Source organism: Leucoraja erinacea, unplaced genomic scaffold (genome assembly GCF_028641065.1).
Source record: "Leucoraja erinacea ecotype New England unplaced genomic scaffold, Leri_hhj_1 Leri_200S, whole genome shotgun sequence".
Taxonomy (NCBI): domain Eukaryota; kingdom Metazoa; phylum Chordata; class Chondrichthyes; order Rajiformes; family Rajidae; genus Leucoraja; species Leucoraja erinaceus.
Genome location: NW_026576101.1, coordinates 18,316 through 26,385, shown reverse-complemented (window position 1 = coordinate 26,385; position 8,070 = coordinate 18,316).

Genomic DNA, 8,070 nt, shown 5'->3' with positions numbered 1-8,070 from the left:
TCACTCACTGCCTTGGCATTAACTCATGCCCTTTAGACTGACTGACTCACGGCTTGCGTGTATGTGTGTGTGTCTGAGTGTGTGCGAATATGTGTGTGTGTGTGTGTATGTGTGTGTGTGTGTGAATATATGTATGAGTGCGTGTGAATATATATATGTGTGTGTGTGTGAAATAATATAGTATTTCGTAGTTCAGAGCTTATTTGTTAAGTTTATTAGCGTGATGGCTGTCAGGAAGAAGCTGTTCTTCAATGTAGATGTTACCGTTTTCTGTTTACAAAAGTCGGACGTGACTCCAGAAGTCGGGCATCAGTCGACCCACAACCCAAGAGAAACAAATTGGCAAAACGGTTTATAACAATAACACATGGTTTTATTTTCAATTCAGTTCAAACACAGTGCAGATAGTACACACATATACAAATGGGTTTATTTTCAATTCAGTTCAAACACAGTGCAGATAGTACACACATATACAAATGGGTTTATTTTCAATTCAGTTCAAACACAGTGCAGATAGTACACACATATACAAATGGGTTTATTTTCAATTCAGTTCAAACACAGTGCAGATAGTACACACATATACAAATGTAAATGGGTTTTATTTTCAATTCACTTCAAACACAATATACATAGTAGACAAATATAAAAACTCTTTCCAACAAAATGCCAAGAAACCTCAGAGCATGGTGAATAACATACACGTCAATTGGGTGAAAAAGCACTCACCTGGGAGCAGAGCTGCAGCTCAGGGAGCCGTGACCCTTTCACTTCGTGGCTGGCAAGAAAGTGATTGAAGCGGGACGCTTCCGGATTTTATAGCCGCTCCCTTCCCTGCCGCCAGCGGGGGCAGCAGAGAGAATGGGGAATGATGTAAAAACATTAATATCTCGGTCATATTTCATCGAGGGGAAAAATCCTCGGCACCCATGCGGCAGAGTGGGGCTCTGAGGGATGTGGCTAAAAATGACGGCCGTGGGTGGCGGCGTTCTCTCGGAAATCGCAGCACAGATCGGGAAAAGTGGTCAAGAACTGAGTTTTAGTAATGTAGATATTGACTCCTGGGCCTGTGCAATTTTACAATGCAATCGACACTTTTTATATAGGGTTTGTGTAATTTACAATGCTCTCACTTTCCCCTTTATATAGGGTTTTAGGCATTTTCTTTATTTTTTAGTTCTAGAGAAGTATATGTTTTTATAGATTATGTGTCTTCTGTGTGTCTTTTTAACTTGACTTGACTTGACTCTCTGAACAACCGCACAAGAGTTCCTATGTGTGTAAGCACAAATGGCAAATACCGTTTTTGACCTTTGACCTTTTGAACATGCCCACACCCGCCAACATGTCCCAGCTACGCTACCTGCTTTTGGTCCATACCTCCAAACCTGTCCTATCCATGTATCAGTCTAACTTTTTTAAAAAGTTGGGATGGTCCCCTGCCTCAACTACCTCCTCTGGCAGCTTGTTCCATACACCCGTCACCCTTTGTATGGATAAAGTTACCTCTTAAAAATACTTCATACAAAAAATATTGAAATCATACTTCTACAGTGCACTAAAACATGATTTTAATACATCAAATTTCAAAAGGTTCCTACCCTGGGAGGGGGGACACCCTTCTTCCGCACCCTCTCCCCACTCAGTTGCTCCACTCCCTCACCGGGTACCCCCCAAGGCCAGTGATCAGTGATCGCACAGCCTCCCCCTTTCAAAAACGCTCCAATCCAATTCAAAGCATATATATCGCATTCAAGTGTAAGTTAAAAGACTCAGTACAGTATGCACCATATTGCACAATTTCAAGTTGAAGAATGCAAATATTCCGTACCAATGGAAGAGGGACCCCCCCCCCCCCCCCCCCCCCCCCCCCCCCCCCCCCCCAGTCGCTATGCTCCCTTGGGCTTGGTCTTTCGCAATTTCTCACTCCCAACTCTCACCCAATGTTGGCAGCCCTGATATATGGCAGGGTAAGATTCAGTATTTCAGACAGAGACAGAGAGAATGAGCTGGAGGGACATTTTGGGTCAAGTCAAGTCACGCTAGAATTTTGAAGATTGAGGGGGATCTCAAGTTTATTGTCATGTGCCCCTGATAGGACAATTAAATTATTGCTTTGCTTCAGCACAACAGAACATAATCGGCATTGACTACAGAACACATGAATAAATGAACTGATAAAGTGCAAATAACAAATAATGGGTTATTAATATTGTCGAGTGTTGTCCGAGGTTTAATATCCTGATGGCTGTGGGGAAGTAGCTATAGGGAGGTTTTACGGCAGTCGGGTCACGACCCATGACCCGTACTGTTGCTACGCTACTCCAAATGGATTACACGCGACGAACTGCAGGTAGGCACTTACTATTGTTTCCAGCGTAGCGGGCCCGTTAAAACCCACTGAAATTGTCCATTTTTGCGCTGTAAATATATATGGAAATCGGGATAAGCGTGTGAGACATTTAGCCTACTTCAGAATTCTAAAAGTGAGGAGAAATGACGGTAGATGGAAGCGAGAGCTGAAGGGACAACAACAGACAGAGTGCTTGGCGAACATTGGCCGTTTGCTCACTGCATTTCATCAACTAAGATGTTTTTTCTTGAATCCTTTGGCATCTAAAAAGTTTCAGAAGTGATAAATCTGGCTGTAATTTTTTTTAATCGGTCATGGTTCCCGTGGGTTTTTACATACAAAATGAAAACGCATCTGAAGGATAATTTACAGCCAGATTTATCACTTCTGAGAATGTTTAGATACCAAAGGAATCAAGAAAAAAAACACAAATAATGCCTGACTTGATGAAATACAGTGAGCAAACACGATAATTCCCAATATTTACAATTCCGATATCTGCACGGCCAATGTTCACCAAGCACTTTAGCTGCTGTTGTCCCTTCAGTTCTCGCTTCTTTATACCTTAATTTCGCTTCACTTTTGGAATTCTAAAGTCGTGTACATAACTCTCACACTTACCCCGACTCCCACAATTTTTTTCAGGGCATAAATTCAACATTTTGGCGGTTTTTAACAGGTAGGAATGTACGCGTTTTTAGCATTAATAACATATACCGGAAGTGACGGATGTCCTCCAGGTGGATTTAGCGGCTCCGTGCGTCGACCCCTCTGACCCAGTGACCTCTCGTGCAACCCCCCCCCCCCCCCCCCCCCCCCCCCCCCCCCATTCCTGAACCTGGTCGTTGCAGTCTTCAGGCTCCTGTACCTTCCACCTGAAGGTAGCAGGGCGATGAGTGTGTTATGAGGTCAGGAAGGTTATAGAAACTTACTAAATTCTTAAGGGGTTGGACAGGCTAGGTGCAGGAAGATTGTTCCCGATCTTGGGGAAGTCCAGAACTAGGGGTCATAGATTAAGGATAAGGGGAAAATCTTTTAGGACCTAGATGAGAAAATCATTTTTTTACACAGAGAATGGTGAATCTGTGGAATTCTCTGCTACAGAAGGTAGCTGAGGCCACAGTTCATTGGGTATATTTAAGAGGGAGTTAGATTTGGCCCTTGTGGCTAAAGGGATCAGGGGGTCTGGAGAGAAGGCAGGTACAGGATACTGAGTTGGATGATCAGCCATGATCATATTGAATGGCGGTGCAGGCTCGAAGGGCCGAATGGCCTCTACTCCTGCACCTATTTTCTATGTCTATGTTTCTATGTAAGTCACATTTAAAAAACAACTCTTATTGGCCAAAGTGCTTTACATTTCAGATTCAGATTCAGATTCAACTTTATTGTCATTGTGCAGTGTACAGTACAGAGACGACCAAATGCAGTTTGCATCTCCCTAGAAGAGCAACATAAATATGAGCATAAATACATCTATTTTTGTGCATATAGTCATAGTATTTTTTTTTGCTGGTGGGAGGAGCGTCCGGGGGGGGGGGGGGGGGGGGGGATTTGCAATCACCGAGGTACAGTGTTGAGTAATGTAACAGCCGCCGGGAAGAAGCAGTTCGTGGACCTGCTGGCCGGCAACGGAGAGACCCACACAGGCGAGCGCCCCTTCACCTGCGCCCAGTGGGGCAAGGGCTTCACCCACTCCTCCAAGCTGCTGTCTCACCAGCGGATGCACACCAGCAAGCACCCCCTACACCTGTGCGCATTGCGGCAAGAGCTTCACCCATTCCAGCAGCCTGCTGCAACACCAGCGCACACACACCAGCGAACGCCCCACACCTGTACCCAGTGCAGGAAGGACTTCACCCAGTCCAGCAACCTGTTGTCCCGACAGCGCACCCACACCAGCGAGCACCCCTACACCTGCGCCCAGTGCGGCAAGGGCTTCGCCTGCTCCTCCAAGCTGCTGGCCCACCAGCGGATGCACACCGGCGACCGTCCCGTCCCCAAACCAGTGTGTGGAGAGCGTTTTGCCATGGCCTTCCATGCCCTGTCTCACCAGCGCGTGCACACCAGTGGCCAGCCCTACGACTGCCGGTACTGCGGTGAGTAGTTCGACAGCTCACGGGGGTTGCGGCAGCACCGGCGGGCCCACGCCGGCAAGCAGCTGCTCCCACTGTGACGATAGCACGGGCGCTTCGGAGCACCAGCGGATACACACTGGAGAGAGACCCTTTGTGTGCGCTGAGTGTAGCAAGGGTTTCACCCGCTTGCCCAGTCTGTGGCAGCACCGGCGTACCCACAGCGGTGAGCGTCCTTTCCCCTGCCCGTCCAGTGGTAAGGGCTTCACCTGCCTTGACCACCTGCCGAGTCAACATTGGCCAGCGCCCCTTCACTTGCCCGCTCTGTGGCAAGGCCTTTGCCCACTCCTCCAGCCAGCTGGCACACCGCCACGTGGATAGATAGGCGCTGTTTATGTAGACGCAAAATACTGGAAGGAATGGGTAACGTTTAGGGTCATTTCTTCAATCACCTATTCCTGCCCTCCAGATATGCTGCCTGTCCCACTGAGTTACTCCAACAATTTTGTGTCCTTTTTTGTAAACCAGCATCTGCAGTTCCTTGTTTTTAATCCATTCTGGTTAACCATCTCTGCACCTTCCCCAAAGCCTCCACATCAGTCCTGTAATGGAGTGACCAGAACTGTATGCAATACTCCAAATGCTACCTGACCAATGTCCCTTAAAGCTGCACATATACATTCCTCTCTCCCCTCTCCCCACACTTTCCCCCCACTCGTACACAAATTCTCTCCACTTCACCCTCTCGTGCCCCCCTCCTCTCTCACACTCCCTCTCGCTCCCTATCTCACACACTCCCTCATTCTCTCCCTCTCTCACACACTCCCTGTCTCACACGCACACACACACCCTCTCTCTCTTGCTCACACACACACGCTCACGCACACACACCAAACACCTCCGCTTGGTTCGCATTAACCAACCTGATCTCCCGGTGGCTCAGCACTTCAACTCCCCCTCCCATTCTGAATCCTACCTTTCTGTCCTGGGCCTCCTCCATGGCCAGAGTGAGGCCCACCGTAACTTGGAGGAGCAGCACCTCATATTTCGCTTGGGCAGTTAGCAACCCGGCGGTATGAACATTGACTTCTCTAAATTCAGGTAATCCCTACCAAAGATCCTATAGCGGAGCACGATAGGCCATTCCTGTGAAATGCAATGGGCCGACGTGTAGGAGCAATGGAGCGGAACCTGGGCCTTTTGTTGTCCATTTCAGTAACCGGACCCGACCTGACTCGCAGTGTAATCAACGTTGCAGGGGAACAGTTTGTGTGTGTGATATACAGTTAGTTCATAATTCTTGAATGTCATTATGCAGTGTACAGTACAGAGACAACGAAATGCAGTTAGCATCTCCCTAGTAGAGCAACATAAAATATGGGCAATGAATAAATGTATTTACATGCATACAGTCATAGTAGTGCAATTATTATTTTCCTGGTGGGTGGAGTGTCTCCGGGGGGGGGGGGGGGGGGGATTGGCTGTCACCGAGGTACATTGTTAAATAGTGTGACAGCCGCAGGGAAGAAGCTGTTCCTGGGCCTGCTGGTCCGGCAACGGAGAGACCTGTAGCGCCTCCCGGATGGTAGGAGGGCAAACAGTCCGTGGTTGGGGTGGGAGCAGTCCTTGACGATGCTGCGCGTCCTTCGCAGACAATGCTTACTTTGGACAGACTCAATGGAGGGGAGTGAGGAACCGGTGATGCGTTGGGCAATTTTCACCACCCTCTGCAATGCTTTCCGGTCAGAGACAGAGCAGTTGCCATACCATACTGTGATGCAGTTGGTAAGGATGCTCTCGATGGTGTAGCGGTAGAGGTTCACCAGGATCTGGGGAGACAGATGGACCTTTAGTCTCCTCAGGAAGAAGAGACGCTGGTGAGCCTTCTTGATCAGGTTTGAGGTATTGTGGGTCCAAAAGAGGTCATCGGAGATGTTGACCCCCAGAAACCTGAAGCTGGAAACACGTTCCACCTCGTCCCGTTGATGTGGATGGGGGTGTGCGTGCCGCCCCTAGACTTCCTGAAGTCTACAATGAGCTCCTTGGTCTTCTTGGAGTTAAGGGCCAGGTTGTTGTCAGCGTACCATGCTGCTAGGAGCTGGACCTCCTCCATATAGGCCGACTCATCGTTGTTGCTGATGAGGCCAATCACCGTTGTATCATCTGCATACTTGATGATGGTGTAGTACCATGTACAGGTGTGCAGTCGTAGGTGAAGAGGGAGTAGAGGAGGGGGCTCAGCACACAGCCCTGTGGAACGCCGGTGTTCAGGGTGAGGGTTGAAGAGGTTTGCTTGTCTAACCTAACAGACTGGGGTCTGTTGGTTAGAAAGTCCAATATCCAGTTACAAAAGGAGGGGTCGATGCCCAGGTTACCGAGTTTAGTGATCAGTTTAGAGGGTATAATGGTGTTGAATGCTGAGCTGTAATCGATGAACAGCATTCTTACGTAAGTGTCTCTGTTGTCGAGGTGGGAGAGGGCGGAGTGAAGTGTCGTTGAGATGGCACCCTCCGTACGCCTGTTCTTGCGGTAGGCAAACTGATAGGGATCCAATGTGGGAGGTAGGCAGCCTTAGAGGTGTGCCAGGACCAGCCTCTCGAAGCACTTGGTGATGATGGGAGTAAGTGTAACTGGGCGGAAGTCGTTGAGGCTTGCCGCAGTGGAGCGTTTTGGCACTGGCATGAGGGAGGTGGTTTTAAGGCACGTGTGGCAACTGCTTGGGCAAGTGACAGGTTGAAGATGTCAGTCCAGACGTCTGTCAGCTGCGCAGCACAGGCCCTGAGGCTGCGCCTGGGGATGCTGTCTTGTTAATTCTTGTTAAAGAATAAAATGTTCATAAAATGTGACTGTTAATTTTTGATGTTTTTTAAATCATTTATTTTTTAAATGGCTCATATGCTGTGTTTGAGGTGATGTTTGTATTACACTTGCACTCTGTAATTCATTCATCTAATCACACTGTTCACAACTGTAGTATTTGGGAAAATAATAGCAATATGAAGATTCCAGTTCCTCTCGCCCTGGAATGTTACTTAATGGTTTTGTGTCTATGGAGTTGTTTCTCAACAATAAAATGGGTCTGGTCTTCCTAATAGCCAGAGAGTGGAATGAGATCTGTCTGTAATGGTGGGGTTATCTAAATTAAATATTTCACAAAATTGAATTTGTTTTTTAGCAACATTTACAAATGGTATATAACATAAGGATGGTTTTATTCAGCGAGCATACAACTGACTAAATTGTGCTGGAAAGAACACACATACATGAATGTGATATAGATGTATATAATAATTTAACACACACATTTACATTTCTTCCGATTTTTATATCCAATGATGAACTTTATTTCAGACTAGACAAGGGACAACATTAAATTAAAAAAAACATTGTAAACATCCCCGCAACTTCACTCTGGTGTCTCAGCCGTGCTGATCCTGGCCAGACTCCCCGCACGCTGTGGAGGGAACATCGTTTCGCTTTTATTGTGATTCATTTCTCTTTTTAACACTGAATACCTGATAACGACACATTAGCAGCATATGGCACCAATATTGCACCAAACCACTCAATTTTAAATAATTCATAATAGAAATCCATTAACTTGGTTAAGACTTTATTTCTGACATGCATAATAAGATT